Genomic DNA, 19,499 nt, shown 5'->3' on the forward strand with positions numbered 1-19,499 from the left:
CTCCTCTTTAACCCTTATCAAGAGACTCTTTAGTTCCTCTTCACTTTATGTCACTAGAGTAGTCAGTTCAGTTCAGTCACTCAGTCATGTCTGACTCTTTGTGACCCCATGGACTGCAGCACACCAGGCTTCCCTGTCCATCACCAACTCCAGGAGCTTTCTCAAATTCATATCCATGGAGTCTGTGATGTCATCCAACCAACTCATCCTCTGTCATCCCCTTCTCCTCCTGCCTTCAATCTTTCCCAGCATCAGGGTCTTTTCCCAATGAGTCAGTTCTTTGCATCAGTTGGCCAAAGTATTAGAGTGGTATCATCTGTATATTTGAGGTTGTTGATATTTCTCCCAGCAATCTTGATTCAGCTTGTGATTCATCCAGCCCAGCATTTCTCATGATGTGATCTGCATATAAATTAAATAATTAAGATGACAATATACTCTTTTTCCAATTTTGAACCAGTGAGTTGTTCTGTGTTCTGTTCTAACTGTTGCTCCTGGACCCTCATACAGGTTTCTCAGAAGACAGGTAAGGTGGTCTGGTACTCCATCTTTTTAAGAATAGACAGAGTACTGTGTCAAAAAAAAAAAAAATGTGGGAGATTCTTTATATTATATCCTCCATTTAGAGGAAGCTAATGCACTTCAGATTATTAAATATCTGAGCAATACTATAACTTAGAAACATAAGTTGCACCTGGTGTTACCCAACTTCATTTGAAGATAAATTCAGTTTCTCCAAATAACATCCATGAATATACCTATAACATCCCAAGAACACATCCTGGGAAATACTGCTTTGGGTCAACTCATCTCCTTTTCCTATTGAAATATATCTGTCCTGCATTCCATTTATTCACATCTATGAAGTTACTGCCTTGGAAATTAAAGAAAAATCTTATCTTACAAACCAAGAACTGTATTTCTCAGTTTACATATTTTCATATGGTCTTAATGAATGAGTCTTCCTCAATTATAAAATAGAGATAATGACAGTCCTCTTGCATGTCACATGGCAGTGTTGTGGAGGCAAGTAAGATAACGTGTATGATAAGTTTCTAATCATCAGAACATTCTATATGAAGAGGAGACATTATTAACATATCTCAAATCAGGAGATCAGGAGCAATCTGTTAATCTCTTCAGCTCCACTTTCCTCATCCAATTATTGCTGTATATTACTGCCAACTAATTTCCTAAAACTGCACTTAAAAAAATGTAATCCTCTACTCAATTACTCATAATTGGTCCTTATAATTGCTAAGTGCAATGTTTTAAAACTGAGTTCTACAGAGTTACCGAGTTTCACGTGGCTGACTTGGGTCCCATAAGGATGAAAAAGGGTAAACCTAGAATATGGAGCTCCCACCAACTCTGTCTTATATATTGGAATTTTCAAATATTTCATTTTAAAAGGAACCTAGCTCCTAAAAATGTGTTGGAAAATTAGTATGCACAAGTTTATCTCTCTGTGTGATTTTGAAATCTCCAGACCCAACATTGTCTCCCATATTTTTGCAGTAGTCATCTTTCTTTCCAGTTGGATATTGATAGCATTGCCTCTTTGAAAGGGTTGATCAGTGCTGCAACTGTGCAGTATTTTGGGAACACTGAGTGAGAAGAAGGCAACAGGGAGTGGGGAAATAGTGCAGAACATACATGTGAACAGTAGCTCGGCCCCAGGAGGAGGTCAGCCAAGACAAACCATGCACCAAACAGGTATGCTGCTCCATCCTTCATTCACACATCTCAGCTGCAAGAAGCTGAAGGAGAAGGGCAGGGGTGTGTGTGTGTGTGAGATAGGATGAAAGGAGCAAGACAGTGATTCATGGATTTGAGAGATAAGGGTAATAGCAGACCTTACATTCTGGTACAAGTCGAGCCATTACCCAATATTATATTAAATGAGTCAATACATGTAAGTCACTTACAAAAGTGCCTTGGACTTAGTCAGGGGTATACAAGTGTCAAGTATTGTTATTATTGCAATACTACCACTGTTGCTGTTATTATTCAGCATCAGTTCAGTTCAGTCACTCAGTCCTGTCCAACTCTTTGTGACCCCATGGACTGCAGCATGCCAGGCTTCCCGTCCATTACCAGCTTCTGGAACCTGTTCAAAGTCATGTCCATCGAGTTGGTGATGCCATCCAACCATCTCATCTTCTGTCATCCCCTTCTCCTCCTGCCTTCAATCTTTCCCAGCATCAGGGTCTTTTCTAAGGAGTCAGTTCTTTGCAACAGGTGGCCAAAGTATTGGAGTTTCAGCTTCAGAATCAGTCCTTCCAATGAATATTCAAGACTGATTTCCTTTAGGATGGACTGGTTGGATCTCCTTGCAGTCCAAGGGACTGTCAAGAGTCTTCTCCAACACCACAGTTCAAAAGCATCAATTCTTTGGCACTCAGCTTTCTTTATAGTCCAGCCCTCACATCCATACACGACTACTGGAAAAACCATACCTTTGACTAGACAGACCTTTGTCAGCAAAGTGATGTCTCTGCTTTTTAATACACTGTCTAGGTTGGTCATAGCTTTTCTTCTAAGGAGCAAGTGTTCTTTTAATTTCATGGCTGCAGTCACCATCTGCAGTGATTTTGGAGCCCCCCAAAATACAGTCTGACACTGTTTCCATTTTTTCCCCATCTATTTGCCATGATGGGACCAGATGCCATGATCTTAGTTTTCTGAATGTTGAACCTGAAGCCAGTTTTTTCCCTCCCCTCTCATTTTCATCAAGAGGCTCTTAAGTTCTTCTTCGCTTTCTGCCATAAGGGTGGTGTCATCTGCATATCTGAGGTTATTGATATTTCTCCCAGCAATCTTGATTCCAGCTTGTGCTTCATCCAGCCCAGCATTTTGCATGATGTACTCTGCATATAAGTTAAATAAACAGGGTGACAATATACAGCCTTGACGTACTCCTTTCCCGATTTGGAACCAGTCTGTTGTTTCATGTCCAGTTCTAACTGTTGCTTCTTGACCTGCATACACATATTATTGCTTAGGGCAAATATGGATGTAATCACATAGAAAAATGTTTGCAAGAATAAGTCAAGATGCTGGGCCTATTCAGATTGATGCTTCATTAACTCTATCCTATGGCTGTGCAACCTGTTTAGTTCTTTCAAGGCACTTGTCACAATTTGTAAGTACATATTATTTGGGAATTTTGTCTATTTATGGTTTATTGTCTACTTCCTCCACTAAGATTTTTTTATTTTTATTTTTTATTTTTTTAAAATTTTATTTTATTTTTAAACTTTACAATATTGTATTAGTTTTGCCAAATATCGAAATGAATCCGCCACAGGTATACCCGCGTTCTAAGTTTTTACTCTGTTAATCCAAGGACTAGGTCTGTTTTGCTCACAAACTATAGCCAGTGTCTAGTACCATGTCTGGCATAGTGAAATTCAATACTCCATACATAATGTTGACTGGCTGAATGCCCATTGGTATAGGTCAGACTTACTCTAAAAGGTATAACTTCAGCCCGGTGAGCTGGAAAAAATCTTTGATGCAGAAATGTTCCAGGAAAAATGGAGCCAAAGAAAAAGGCTGAATTCCCTGGGTACATCAATCCTGGACTGTGAAACCATAAAGGAGGTGGGGTTAGTACTCCGGACATCTAGCTCAGGCAACCTATTGGGGGTTCTGAGAATGAGTGGCAGCAAGTCTGCAGGTGTCTGGAGTCTACTTGCCAATAGATGTGACAGGGCTAAAAGAAAAGTTCAAACTGGCCAATTTCTTCAAAGTCCCCAGACAAAACCAGTCATCCTCTTCTTAACTTGCCTTTCCTCCTCTTCAACATTAACTCAAGAGCTCCAATCTGTGCCTTGCAGCCTATTCCAAACTCTATTGTCTTTAAATGAGTTACTAATTTTGAACCATAGGTTAAACTCTACTTACATATATTTTTGAAGTTTTGGGATACTAGTTACACCCTTTATGAATTTGGGTTCTTAATCAGTTGATAAGGCAAGGAGCTAAGTAAACCATTGAACAACATCTGCCTCTTTACTCATTGTTGTTGTTTGATCACTAAATTGTGTCTGACTCTTTGCAACCCTGTGCACTGTAACCCCTCCAGGCTCCTCTGTCTATGGGATTTCCCAGGCAAAATTACTGGAGTGGGTTTCCATTTCCTTCTCCAGGGTATCTTCCTGACCCAGGGATCAAATTCTCCTGCTTGGCAGGCAGATTCTTTATCACTGATTGGATTAAAGAACCTGGCAAATCCTCCTCTTTCTCTTCCCTTTATCTAGGGATTTACAAAACCCAATTTATCAATCCAGATATAAATAGAGAATTTAGAAGATGGTAAACTGGCTGATGGAAGCTCTACTTGATTTTTTTTTTTTCTAATTAAGACAAAAAACACAAACTCCAACTATTATACATATTTTGCCTTAGGCTTTCCTTTAAGGAAGAAAAACTCAGACCTGTCTGAGTTTCAGTGCAATGGCCCTAGAAATTACCCATACTTTGTTCCTTGAGGAGGAAAGGACAGTGGAGAGTAGAGTGAGAGATCACAGGTAGTCCTTTGATTCTACCTCTTTTGGATGATCGGTTTAGACAGTCTCTCATGGATGTATGTAGAAGAGGGCCCAAAGGTTCTTTTCCACATACACATGTCACAAACACTTGTACATACATGTTTGTTTCATAAGCATCTTGTCACTCCTCTGGGTTAGCTACTGTTTCAACATCTGCAGCACATCCTGTTTACCAAAGATGGCCACAATAATATGTCCATGTACATGTTCCTTCAGAACCCTGTCATTCCTTCATCAAGAAATGAGGAGTCCACATCTCCTCCTCTTGAATCTGCATGGCCTTTCAATTACCCTAATGAGTAGGGTATGGCAGGGTGGCATTCTAACTTCCAAAGATAGATAATAAAAATGTCATGTACTTCATCTTGTCTTTTGAGGACAGTCCGTCTTAAATACCCAAGATCAAGACCCAAGCAGCTTATGGAGAGTCCATGTGGAGAGGAACAGGCCCTCTGACTTATAGCCCTGGCTGAATTCCCACCCAACAACCAACATCACATGCCTGTCATGTGAGTGGGTCAGCTGAGTGGGTCAGCTTGACAGTGCATCACCCAGCTTTCCCCCAAGTTGCCCCACTGATGATCCTTGTCAAGCTCTGTCCAAAGTTCAAATTCATGAGCAAAATAAATGGGGGAAGGGTAGTTTGTTACATAGCAATAGATAACTGATGTGATAATTAACTAATATAAACCTTAAAATCAGCAGCACCAAAGATGAGCTGTGAGAATTAGGGTGAGGCATCTTACTGAGTAACACGAATGAGTCTGAGTATGAAAAAATAGATCTTCCATTCTTAAAGCAGACCCAACCACTGTGTGATTATCAATAATCAGCACACTGTACTGCTCCAAGTTTCAATCATAAAAGGAAGTGCAGGGGAACTACTGCAATTAGCTTCTATACCTGGGAACTCTGTGAAAGGGATTTCTCTCTGCTATGGATAATAGGTGAGGTGTAGAATGTCAGCCCTGAGCTTAGAATGTCTTTATTTTGTTCAGAGTGCCTCACAGCGGGAAATAAAACTACCTTCTTCAAACACTTCACTCTTAGTCATGAAATCCTGCCTGGACAACCATTTCAAAAAGACTAGCTATGATTTTCAACTTGTGGGACTTCTTCTGAAATATGGTATGCAGCCTCTCTCACCATCTGTAAATGGTCCTCCCTTGATTTTTCACATGGCCCTTTAGAGTCCTGAAGGCTTTTGACAGATTAAAAAAAAGTCACAAAAATAGACTGTATGAAAGAAAGCACCTTCTGGAGTAGATTGGAAATGATGCTGTGAGAAATTAGAACAAGAATGAATCCAGTGGTTTATTCAGAATTCCAGAAACATTCTGGGTTCACCCCTCGGCATAGACCAGAGAGTTTAGAGAGGTCTAGGAAAAACAAGAAGAATTCATATTTTAGGGCTCCCCTGTGTCAAATTTCAACCACTTTGAAGCTCATCATCCTAATTTTGTTTCAAGGCATGAGTTGAACTCCCCCTGCCAGTTCCTATCACTTACATTGCCTCTTTCCTCTCATATTTATCCAGGTCATTAGTCAGGTTAAATGTCCAAATTCTCCTTAGGCTATATATATATATATATATATATATATATATATATATTTAGATGTATAGATATATAAAAGGCTTTGTATTACTCTCTGAGTTGTGTCTGACTCTTTGTCACCCCATGTACTGTAGCCTGCCAGGCTCCTCTGTACATGGAATTTTCCAGGCAAGAATACTGGAGTAGGTTGTCATTTCCTCCTCCAGGGGATCTATATAAATTCTTTAGGTGGAAACTTTTCAGTGAACTTTTAAATTGAAGTGTAACATAAATATGGAAACATACAGTAACCATAAATGAGAGATTCATATAAAGATATAAAAATATACAGAACACACCATATAACCACAACTGAAATCAGCTAAGTAGATAAAGTGAGTTATATTTGATCATACCACTAATTAATTGGAGAAGGCGATGGCACCCCACTCCAGTACTCTTGCCTGGAAAATCCCATGGATGGAGGAGCCTGGTGGGCTGCAGTCCATGGGGTCGCTAGGAGTCAGCCACGACTGAGCGACTTCACTTTCACTTTTCACTTTCATGCATTGGAGAAGGAAATGGCAACCCACTCCAGTGTTCTTGCCTGGAGAATCCCAGGGATGGGGAAGCCTGGTGGGCTGCCGTCTATGGGGTCACACAGAGTCGGACACGACTGAAGTGACTTAGCAGCAGCAGCAGCATACCTCTTTCTGCTACACAGCAGTGCCTCCCCTCTGCCCTTCCAACACACATATCTAAGGATGAGGAGAAAACCCAGCTATGCTGAAACATTGACACACTGTCCCTATAAAAGGGAAGCAAACCTCCCATACTTTCTCCATAGAGTCAAATCCTGTTCCTTTATCAGCCTATTTAAAACATTTTATTATATCAGAACAATTATCAGTTCTAATGAGGTGGATGAAACTGGAGCTTATTATACAGAATCAAGTAAGCCAGAAAGAAAAATACCAATATAGTATACTAATGCATATATATGGAATTTAGAAAGATGGTAATGATAACCCTGTATGCGAGACAGCAAAAGAGACATAAATGTATAGAATAGTCTTTTGGACACTGTGGGAGAGGGAGAGGGTGGGATGATTTGGGGGAATGGCATGGAAACATGTATAATATCATATAAGAAATGAATCTCCAGTCCAGGTTTGATACAGGATGCTTGGGGCTGGTGCACTGGGATGACCCAGAGGGATGGTATGGGGAGGGAGGTGGGTTCAGGATGGGGAACACGTGTATGCCCGTGGCAGACTCATGTTGATATGTGGCAGAACCAATACAATATTGTAAAGTAATTAGCCTCCAATTAAAAGAAATAAATTTAAATTTAAAAAAAGAAAAATTTTTGAGCAGAATTTGACAGTGCATAACTTTCCCCCTCATTAATTCATTCCCTTATTCACTTAACAAATATATGTTGAATATCTGTTATGTACCAAGTATGTTTATGTTCTAGAGATACAATGGTGAACAAAAAAGAGAAAATCCTTGTCTTCAGGGAGGTTACATTCTAATGGGGGAGGCAGTCAAGAAACAAGACAAGTAAGAAAATACATTGTGTTAGATGATGGTGGTGTTATGGAAAAAGCAGAGCATGAGGTGAGGTGAGGTGTTCTTTTGAGATAGGTGAGCAAAGTTTTCACTGCCAACTCCTATAGGAGGTGAAGGAGTAAACATGCAGATATCTAGGTGGAAGTCATTCTTGGCAGAGGAAAAAACAAGTGCAAAGGCCCTGAGTTGGGACTCTGTTTAGTATGTTCAAGGACTAGCAAGAAAACAGTGCAGCTAGAGCAGAAGCAGCAAAGGGATGAGTAATGGGAGAAGAGGGATGGGAAGTGCTATAGGTGCAACCATAGAACTTAATTATACTCTGAGAACAATGGGGATTCCCTTAAGGTTTGGGTCAAGAATGCTATGATATGACTAATGACTAATAGGATCACTCTGATAGTTCTGTTGAAAATAGTCTTTATGCAGGTCAGATGGAGGCAAGGATTCTTAGACTATTCTTGGGGGAAGAGTCTTGGGACCAGTGTGATGACAATGGAGGTGGTGAGAAGTGATAGGATTTAAGATATGTTTTAAAGTTACAACAAAGAGAATTTGGTTCCCACAAAAAGAGTGAACCTAAGTGTGGTGGTATTAAAAAAAAAAAAAAAAAGCTGAAAATCCTGTGATATTCTATCCATCTTGAGGGTCAATATCTCCGCTCCTTGAATCCACATGGGCTTGTGACTATTTCTGATCAACAGAGTGGTGTTTGGTGACCTCTGAGGCTAGGTCATACCAGTCCAGATCAGTCGCTCAGTTGTATCTGACTCTTTGCTACTCTATGGACTGCAGCAAGCCAGGCTTTCCTGTCCATCACCAACTCCTGGAGTCCTTTCAAACCCATGTCCATTGAGTCAGTGATGCCATCCAATCATCTCATCCTCTGTTGCCCCCCTCTCCTCTCGGCTTCAATCTTTCCCAGCATCAGGGTCTTTTCAAATGAGTCAGTTCTTCACATGAGGGGGCCAAAAATTGGAGTTTCAGCTTCAGCCTCAGTTCTTCCAATGAATATTCAGCACTGATTTCCTTTAGGATAGACTGGTTGGATCTCTTTGCTGTCCAAGGGACTCTTAAGAGTCTTCTCCAACACCACAGTTCAAGAGCATCAATTCTTCGGTGCTCAGCGTTCTTTATACTCCAACTCTCACAACCATGCATGACTACTGGAAAAACCATAGCTTTGACTAGACGGACCTTTGTTGGTAAAGTAATGTCTCTGCTTTTTAATATGCTGTCTAAGTTGGTCATAACTTTTCTTCCAAGGAGCAAGCGTCTTTTAATTTCATGACTGCAGTCACCATCTGCAGTGATTTTGGAGCCCAGAAAAATAAAGTCTGTCAATTTTCATTGTTTCCCCATCTATTTGCCATGAAGTGATGGGATCAGATGCCATGATCTTAGTTTTCTGAATGTTGAACCTTAAGCCAGTTTTTTCCCTCTCCTCTTTCACTTTCATCAAGAGGCTCTTTAGTTCTTCTTCGCTTTCTGCCATAAGGGTGGTGTCACCTGCATACCTGGGGTTATTGGTAGTTCTCCCGGCAATCTTGATTCCGCTTGTGCTTCATCCAGCCCAGCATTTTGCATGATGTACTCTGCATATAAATTAAATAACCAGGGTGACAATACACAGCCTTGACGTACTCCTTTCCTGGTTTGGAACCAGTCTGTTGTTCTATGTCCGGTTCTAACTGTTGCTTCCTGACCTGCATACAGATTTCTCAAGAGGAGGGTCAGGTGGTCTGGTATTCCCATCTCTTGAAGAGTTTCCCACAGTTTTTTGTGATCCACACAGTCAAAGGCTTTGACATAGTCAATAAAGCAGAAATAGATGTTTTTCTGGAACTCTCTTGCTTTTTCCATGATCCAGAGGATGTTGGCAATTTGCTCTGGTTCCTCTGTGTTTTCTAAATCCAACTTGAATATGTGGAAGTTCACAGTTCATGTATTGTTGAAGCCTGGTTTGGAGAATTTTGAACATTACTTTACTAGTATGTGAGATGAGTGCAATTGTGTGGTAGTTTGAGCATTCTTTGGCATTGTCTTTCTTTGGGATTGGAATTAAAACTGACCTTTTCCAGTCCTGTGGCCACTGCTGAGTTTTCCAAATTTGCTGGCATATTGAGTGCAGCACTTTCACAACATCATCTTTTAGGATTTGAAATAGCTCAACTGGAATTCCATCACCTCCACTAGCTTTGTTCGTAGTGATGCTTCCTAAGGCCCATTTGACTTCTCATTCCAGGATGCCTGGCTCTAGGTGAGTGATGATACCATCATGATTATCTGGGCGATGATCTTTTTTGTATAGGTCTTCTGTGTATTCTTGCCACCTCTTCTTAATATCTTCTGCTTCTGTTAGGTCCATACCATTTCTGTCCTTTATTGAGCCCATCTTTGCATGAAATGTTCCCTTGGCATCTCTAATTTTCTTGAAGAGATCTCTAGTCTTTCCCATTCTATTGTTTTCCTCTATTTCTTTGCATTGATAGCTGAGGAAGGCTTTCTTATCTCTCCTTGCAGTCCTTTGGAACTCTGCATTCAAATGGGTACATCTTTCCTTTTCTCCTTCGCTTTTTGCTTCTCTTCTTTTCACAGCTATTTGTAAAGTGAAAGTGAAAGTGAAGTCGCTCAGTCGTGTCCGACTCTTTGCGACCCCATGGACTGTAGCCTACCAGGCTCCTCTGTCCATGGGATTTTCCAGGCAATAGTACTGGAGTGGATTGCCATTTCCTTCTCTAGGGGATCTTCCCGACCCAGGGATCGAACCCAGGTCTCCCGCATCGTAGACAAGCGCTTTACCGTCTGAGCCACCAGGGAAGTCCCCAGCCATTTTGCTTTTTCTTGCATTTCTTTTTCTTGGGGATGGTCTTTATCCCTGTCTCCTGTACAGTGTTATGAACCTCCATCCATAGTTCTTCAGGCACTCTATCAGGTCTAATCCCTTGAATCTATTTGTCACTTCCACTGTATAATCATAAGGGATTTGATTTAGGTCATACCTGAATGGTCTAGTGGTTTTCCTTACTTTCTTCAATTTATCTCTGAATTTGGCAATAAGGAGATCATTATCTGAGCCACAGTCAGCTCCCAGTCTTGTTTTTGCTGACTGTATAGAGCTTCTCCATCTTTGGCTGCAAAGAATATAATCAATCTGACTTTGGTGTTGACCATCTGGTGATGTCCATGTGTAGAGTCTTCTCTTGTGTTGTTGGATGAGGGTGTTTCCTATGACCAGTGCATTCTCTTGACAAAACTCTATTAGCCTTTGCCCTGCTTCATTCTGTACTCCATGGCCAAATTTGCCTGTTACTCCAGGTGTTTCTTAACTTCCTACTTTGGCATTCCAGTCCCTATAATGAAAAGGAACATCTTTTGTGGGTGTTAGTTCTAGAAAGTCTTGTAGGTCTTCATAGAACTTCAGGTTCTTCAGCATTACTGGTCGGGGCATAGACTTGGATTACTGTGATATTAAATGGTTTGTCTTGGAAATGAACAGAGATCATTCTGTCATTTTTGAGATGGCATCCAAGTACTGCATTTCGGAATTTTTTGTTGACTGTGAAGGCTACTCCATTTCTTCTAAGGGATTCTTGCCCACACTAGTAGATATAATGGTCATCTGAGTTAAATTCACCCATTCCAGTCCATTTTAGTTCTCAGATTCCTAAAATGTCGACATTCACTCTTGCCATCTCCTGCTTGACCATTTCCAATTTTCCTTGATTCATAGACCTAACACTCCAGTTTCCTGTACAATATTGCTGTTTAAAGCATCAGACTTTTCTTCTATCACCAGTTACAACTGGGTGTTGTTTTTGCTTTGGCTCCATCTCCATTTTTTCTGAAGTTATTTCTCCACTGATCTCTAGTAGCATATTAGGCACCTACCAACCTGGGGAGTTCAGCTTTCAGTGTCCTATCTTTTTGCCTTTTCATACTGTTCATGGGGTTCTCAAGGTGAGAGTACTGAAGTGATTTACCAATTCCCTTCTCCAGTGGACCACATTTTGTCAGAACTCTCCACCATGTCCTGTCCATCTTGGTTGGCCCTACATGGCCTGGTTCATAGTTTCATTGAGTTAGACAAGGCTGTGGTTCATGTGATCAGATTATTTAGTTTTCTGTGATTGTGGTTTTCAGTCTGTCTGCCCTCTGATGGAGAAGGATAAGAGGCTTGTGGAAGCTTCCTGATGGGAGAGACTGCCTGAGCAGGAAAATGGATCTTGTTCTGATGGGCAGGGCCATGTTCAGTAAGTCTTTAATCCAATTTTCTGTTGATGGGCTGGGCTGTGTTCCCTCCCTGCTATTTACCTGGGACCAAACTATGGTGAAAAGGCAGAGGAACCAGAGATCAAATTGCCAACATCTGCTGGATCATGGAAAAAGCAAGAGAGCTCCAGAAAAACATCTATTTCTGCTTTATTGACTATGCCAAAGCCTTTGACTGTGTGGATCACAATAAACTGTGGAAAATTCTGAAAGAGATGGGAATACCAGAACACCTGACCCTCCTCTTGAGAAATTTGTATGCAGGTCAGGAAGCAACAGTTAGAACTGGACATGGAACAACAGACTGGTTCCAAATAGGAAAAGGAGTTCGTCAAGGCTGTATATTGTCACCCTGCTTATTTAACTTCTATGCAGAGTACATCATGAGAAACGCTGGACTGGAAGAAACACAAACTGGAATCAAGATTGGCGGGAGAAATATCAATAACCTCAGATATGCAGATGATACCACCCTTATGGCAGAAAGTGAAGAGGAACTCAAAAGCCTCTTGATGAAGGTGAAAGTGGAGAGTGAAATAGTTGGCCTAAAGCTCAACATTCAGAAAACGAAGATCATGGCATCCAGTCCCATCACTTCATGGGAAATAGATGGGGAAAGAGTGGAAACAGTGTCAGACTTTATTTTTCTGGGCTCCAAAATCACTACAGATGGTGACTGCAGCCATGAAATTAAAAGACGCTTACTCCTTGGAAGGAAAGTTATGACCAACCTAGATAGCATATTGAAAAGCAGAGACATTACTTTGCCAACAAAGGTTCGTCTAGTCAAGGCTATGGTTTTTCCTGTGGTCATGTATGGATGTGAGAGTTGGACCGTGAAGAAGGCTGAGCGCCGAAGAATTGATGCTTTTGAACTGTGGTGTTGAAGAAGACTCTTGAGAGTCCCTTGGACTGCAAGGAGATCCAACCAGTACATTCTGAAGGAAATGAGCCCTGGGATTTCTTTGGAAGGAATGATGCTAAAGCTGAAACTCCAGTACTTTGGCCACCTGAATGCGAAGAGTTGAGTCATTGGAAAAGACTCTGATGCTGGGAGGGATTGGGGGCAGGAGGAGAAGGGGACGACAGAGGATGAGATGGCTGGATGGCATCACTGACTCGATGGACGTGAGTTTCAGTGAACTCCGGGAGTTGGTGATGGACAGCAAGGCCTGGCGTGCTGCAATTCATGGGGTCGCAAAGAGTCGGACACGACTGAGCGACTGATCTGATCTGATCTGATCTAAAACTGTGGTGAAGGTAATGAAGATAATGCTGACCTCCTACAGAAGTTCCCATGCATGTACTGTTGCACTTAGTGCCCCAAACCCTGCAGCAGGACCCAGGAGAAAGGAGCAGTGAGCCACAAGAGACTGACCCAGACTTGCCCAGGAGTGTCCAGTGGAGGCGTGGGTTGGTATAGGCCACTCATTTTTATCCTTGGTCTTTAGGAATGCCTGCCTCCTTCTTGGACCCCAGCTTTCATGTTGTAAGAAGTCCACGAATATAGAGAAATTAAGGTGGGCGTGCCAACTGACAGTCCCAGCTGAGCCCAGCCTTCAAATGAGCCCAACCCAGGTACCAGGGAGAAGAAGCTTGCTGAAGATTTCACTAAATCGTTTAAGTCTTCCCAGCTGAGGCATCAAACATCACAGAGAGGAGATAAGTATGTCCACTGTGCCCTTCTGAGTTCCCGACCCAGAGAATCTATGAGCATAAACAACTTGTAAGTCACCAAGTTTAGCAAGTGTGTCACATTGGGGTAGATAGCCAAAACACAGATTCCACATGGGATATCTGCAGTACAGAACATCAAGAATAATCTCCTCACCCAGATCACACTCAGTCGCACTGTTATACAAAACCCACTGGGAAGCTGTCCAAGGTCTAGCAAGAGAAACTGTGCCATCATTATCTGTGTGTAAGCATATTAGGAATGGGTAATGGCCCTGAATTAACTATCTCCCACTTACCAATAATAAAACCACTGCCAACTACTTGAAAAGCTAGATTGAACAGATGCAGTCAGCAATCTGGTTCTTCCCTTTATTAGCATTAATTATGATCATTTTGTTTTTATTGGCTTTATTTTTATTAATATCTCCTCAAACAAGCCAAAAAAAAGAATACATGCCTTCATACATGGGCAAGCTTCCACAGGCTCAATGAAACAAAGTAGGTGTGTCTCAAGATAGGCATGGTTTACTCTTCACATACTCAGTACTTGTGTTGAAATTGGGAGGGACTAAGGGTTCACACTGATTGATGAGCAGTGTATGGATTCAAGATCCTCTGCCAGGCTATGTTCCAGTTTGGTATCATAATTCTTGGCTCATCTTCCATCCCTGAGCCATGGTAGTAAGCTACCAACTTCTGAGTCTATTTTTCATGCTGAAATAAGAGGAAAAAATTTACTGAATGTTGGCAATCAGCACTGTCCTGTGTTCTCAGGGCCCAAAGGAAATTTAGCAATCATTCTGCTAGAAATAGAATTCTCTAGAATAGATTCTTTATAGTCCTCTTGTAATTCAATGGTTATAGAAAGCTGCATGTCTATTTATCCATCCAATAAACATTTATCAAGAGACCAATCTACACCAGGCTCTGTGCTAAGGGCAAGAAATATAGAAATGAAGACTGGACAAGACTCATTTTTCAAGGCTCAGCCCAAATACCATTCTCTCTGTAAAACTGTGGTAGGAACAGTGCTGTGTAGCCACCCAATTCATGTTATTTTCCTTCTGTGCTGTCTGGAAAACTAACTTCTCAGCTTCCTTTGTTGTTAAATTTGAGCCATGTGAATAAATTCTAGCCAATGAGAGATCTGGCAAATGTGATATCTGAATGATCACCCCGGCCATAAACCCTCTGGGACATTCTCTACATACTCTGTTACCTTCTGTGGTGGCTGCAGGGACCATATGACCAAGATGGTGAGTTCACTTGATGGAAGGAGTCTGAGTCCTTGAGTGGCCCCATGGAGGAAAGCCACCCTGTTGGCCACATTGAAACGTGACAAAATCAATTAACTTTTATTGTGTGAAACCACTAGGATTTAAGTTGTTTGTTCCTTCAGTTACTCACTTACTCCCTGCAACTGCCCAAAAACTAATAGAAAGTTTTAATTGCCACATTATTCAGGGTTGCTCAGGAGGCAGAAAGCATAACATTTTTAAGAATTTTGGTAAAATACTCATAAAATTTGCCATCATAACTGCTTAAAAGTGTACAGTTTGGTATTGCTAAGTATGTTCACTTTGTTGTGCAACCGATCTCCATAAGTTTTTCATCTTACAAAGCTGAAATCTATATTCACTAAACAACTCCCATTTTCATCTCTCCAGCCCCTGGAAACCACCATACTACTTTCTGTTTCTGAGTTTGACTATTCTAAATAGCTCATGTAAATGGAATTGTATAATATTTGTCTTTTTGTGATTGACCTATTTTGCAGCATAATGTCCTTAAGGTTCATCTATATTGCAAACTGTGTCAGAATTTCACTTTTTAAAGGTGAAATAGCATTTCATTATATGCATAAAGTGTTGATTTCACCTCTTGGCTATTGTGAACAATGTTGCTATGAACACTGGTGTACGAATGTCTCTTTGAGGCCTTGCTTTTGATTTACGTGAATTTATATCCAGAAGTAGAATTGTTGGATCACATGGTAGTTCTAGGGCTTCCCTGGTAGCTCAGCTGGTAAAGAATCAGCCTGCAATGCAGGAGACTCCCGTTCGATTCCTGGGTCAGGAGGATTTCCTGGAGAAGGGATAGCCTACCCACTCCAGTATTCTTGGGCTTCCCTGGTGGTTCAGTGGGTAAAGAATCCACCTGCAATGTGGGAGACCTGAGTTCGATCCCTGGGTTGGGAAGATCCCATGGAGAAGGGAATGGCTACCCACTCCAGTATTCTGGCCTGGAGAATTCCATGGATAGTCCATGGGGTCGCAAAGGGTCAGACATGACTGAGCAACTTTCACACACAATGATAGCTCTATTTTTATTTATTTATTTATTTTTTTGAGAAACCTTCATATCATCTTCCCTAATAGGTGCACCATTTTACATTCTCACCAGCAGTGCACAAGGGGTCCAATTTCACATCCTCAGTAGTCTTACCATGCATGTTTTTGAACAGAGGAAATCTAATATAAAGAATCACTTGCTAGGTAACTGAAAGGGTAAAAAGGAAATAGTGAAGTTTTATTAAGGAAGTTTATTGACTATGCCAAATCCTTTGACTGTGTGGATCACAATAAACTGTAGAAAATTCTGAAAGAGATGGGCAAACCAGACCACCTGACCTGCCTCTTGAGAAACCTGTATGCAGGTCAGGAAACAATAGTTAGAACTGGACATGGAACAGCAGACTGGTTCCAAATAGGAAAAGGAGTATGTCAAGGCTGTATATTGTCCCCCTGCTTATTTAACTTATATGCAGAGTACATCATGAGAAACCCTGGGCTGGAAGAAGCACAAGCTGGAATCAAGATTGGCGGGAGAAATATCAATAGCCTCAGATATGTAGATGACACAACCCTTAATGGCAGAAAGTGAAGAAAAACTAAAGAGCCTCTTGATGAAAGTGAAAGAGGAGAGTGAAAAATTTGGCATAAAGCTCAACATTCAGAAAACTAAGATCATGGCAACCCGTCCCATCACTTCATGGCAAATAGATGGGGAAACAGTGGAAACAGTGGCTGACTTTATTTTGGGGGGCTCCAAAATCACTGCAGATGGTGAATGCAGCCATGAAATTAAAAGATGCTTACTCCTTGGAAGGAAAGTTATGACCAACCTAGACAGCATATTAAAAAGCAGAGACATTACTTTGTCAACAAAGGTCCATCTAGTCAAGGTTATGGTTTTTCCAGTAGTCATGTATGGATGTGAGAGCTGGACTATAAATAAAGCTGAGCGCTGAAGAATTGATGCTTTTGAACTGTGGTGTTGGAGAAGACTCTTGAGAATCCCTTGGACTGCAAGGAGATCCAACCAGTCCATCCTGAAGGAGATCTGTCCTGGGTGTTTATTGGAAGGACTGATGTTGAAGCTGAAGTGCCAATACTTTGGCCACCTGATGTGAAGAGCTGACTCATTGGAAAAGACCCTGATGCTGGGAAGGATTGAGGGCAGGAGGAGAAGGGGACGACAGAGGATGAGATGGCTGGATGGCATCACCGACTCGATGACATGAGTTTGGGTGGACTCCAGGAGTTGGTGATGGACAGGGAGGCCTGGTGTGCTGCAGTTCATGGGGTCGCAGAGTTGGACACCACCGAGCGACTGAACTGAACTGAAGTGAAGGAAGTAACAACACATGTGGCAACTAACATTTCTCGGGCTGAGTGTACAAAGGAAAGAGATAGAATTTATTAAAATATAAAAACAGAGGAGAGTTCTGTTGGGCAAGGATCCAGATCCCTGGGAAGTGGTCACAAGCTGTCTGGTTCTGGTCCCTCTGAGAGGTAACAGTGAGGCTGGTTCAACGGTGTTGAAGAGACTGCAAACTGGATTCAGCTGCTGTTACAGGAATGCACTGCCATTGCCAAAGTGCTGCTGCCAGGGTGAAGAAGCACTGCTAAAGTGGTACTCTCGGGAAGAGAGAGTGAACTGGTGGAGTGAGCCCGTTTTTTCTCCAGCCCTGCAATCTTCCCCTGGCGCCCCCTATGGCAGAGCCTAATAGAGCAGAAATGTATGTATAGTTTGCAGAGTCCCAACATGACTGAAGCTACTTAGCAGCAGCAGCAACCTCAGTGCCAAAAAGCAGACTATGGAAGGGCATATTTGGAACTGAGAGACAGTAACTCAAACAACCTGCCCACCAGGTAGTGACCTGTCTCTGCACAGTACTCTCAGCATTTTGCCTGCTTTCTTGTATGTCTTCGTACGACCGCTACCTTGAATGGGAGTTCTTTGGCTATGTCTTAACTCTCTGATTCTTATATAAAGTCCTTTAAGAGCAAGGTCATCTTGCTGATTAAGTGGCTGATTCATCTCCGTATACCTTTCTGATGTTCCCAAAGCCTAGCACAATGGTTATACATAAATGACATACAGTAATTTTGTCAAATGAATGATCTTCAATGGGTAAAAGGGCAGGGGTTAGAAAGTAGCACAGAGGGAGCCCAACCACCATGAAAGTCATTGCAGATCTGTGGATTGACTGGAATTTGGGCTGAGATATTTGTAAAGGCTGGTGAGAAGCAGACTCACACCAACTTTGTGCAAATGCTTTAAGACTTAACTGGAGGTGCCCTGAAAAGCTGCACTTATTTGGTATTGGCTCCTCAACTTGGGCAATAGAGAGGTGAAAGCAGGAGAAGAGGGCCTGTCCCAGGGCCCTCTCTTTACAGATAGCCTGGTCTGTCCAGAGTCTCTTCCTCCTCTTCTCAGAATACTTTGGATTAGTACTTAGGCTCTAAGCAGTAACATCAGGCAGAAATATTGAAAAGCTAGTGTCCCAATTATTATTTCTGCTCAACAAATTATCTTCAGACTTAGTGACATAAAACAACAAACATTTTATCATATTCATGGGTTCTGTGTGTCAGAAACTCAGAAAGAACTCGGTGGAAATGACTTGCTTTTGTTTGTGGATGTCTGGACTCTCAGCTAGGAAGACTCCATGAGGAGGAGACTTCTTGGGTGAGATCTAGAATGCAGGCACACATGGGAGATATTGCAGGTTCTATCCAGACCACTACAGTAAAGCAAATATTGTAATAAAGTGAGTTACACAATTTTTTTTTTCTGGAGCATATAAAAGTTATGTTTACAGTATACTGTAGTCAAACATGTTTAATAACATTATGTCTAAAAATATGCATGCTTTAATTTAAAAATGCTTATACACCCATGGCTGATTCATGACAGTGTATGGCAAAAACCACCACAAATTGTAAAGTAATTAGCCTCTAATTAAAATAAATTAATTAATTTAAAAATGCTTTATTGCTAAAAAATGCCAACCATCATCTGAAAACACAGGGTTGCCACAAAGTTTCCATTCATAAAAAAACATAGTATCTGTGAACCACAATAAAATAAGATGTGCCTGTACTCTGGGGACATCCTCACTTACATGTCTGGAGATTGATGCTGACTACCTGCTGATGTTGACCAGAGTTCTATGGCCTCCACATGTGGCTGGGGTTTCCTCCTGGCACAACAGCTTCAGAATAAGTTTATTATATGGTGACTTAGGGGTCTATAGCAAGTATCCCAGGAGACAGAGTGGAAACTTTCATGTCTCAGCATCACAAAGTGGGGAAAAGGGAACTCTTGTACACTGTTGCATGCATGCTAAGTCACTTTGGTTGTGTCAAACTCTTTGCAACACTATGAACTGTAGCCCATCAAGCCCTACTGTCCAAGGGATTCTCCAGGCAAGAATACTAGAGTGGGTTGACATTTCCTTCTCCAGGGGATCTTCCTGATTCATGGATCAAACCCACGTCTCTTATGTCTTCTGCATTGGTAGGTGGGTTCTTTACCACAAGTGCCACTAGAGTCACCTGAGTAAATTGGTATAGCCATTGTGGAAAACAATATGGAGGTT

The sequence above is a fragment of the Bos indicus x Bos taurus genome, chromosome 1 (genome assembly GCF_003369695.1).
Source record: "Bos indicus x Bos taurus breed Angus x Brahman F1 hybrid chromosome 1, Bos_hybrid_MaternalHap_v2.0, whole genome shotgun sequence".
Classification (NCBI taxonomy): domain Eukaryota; kingdom Metazoa; phylum Chordata; class Mammalia; order Artiodactyla; family Bovidae; genus Bos; species Bos indicus x Bos taurus.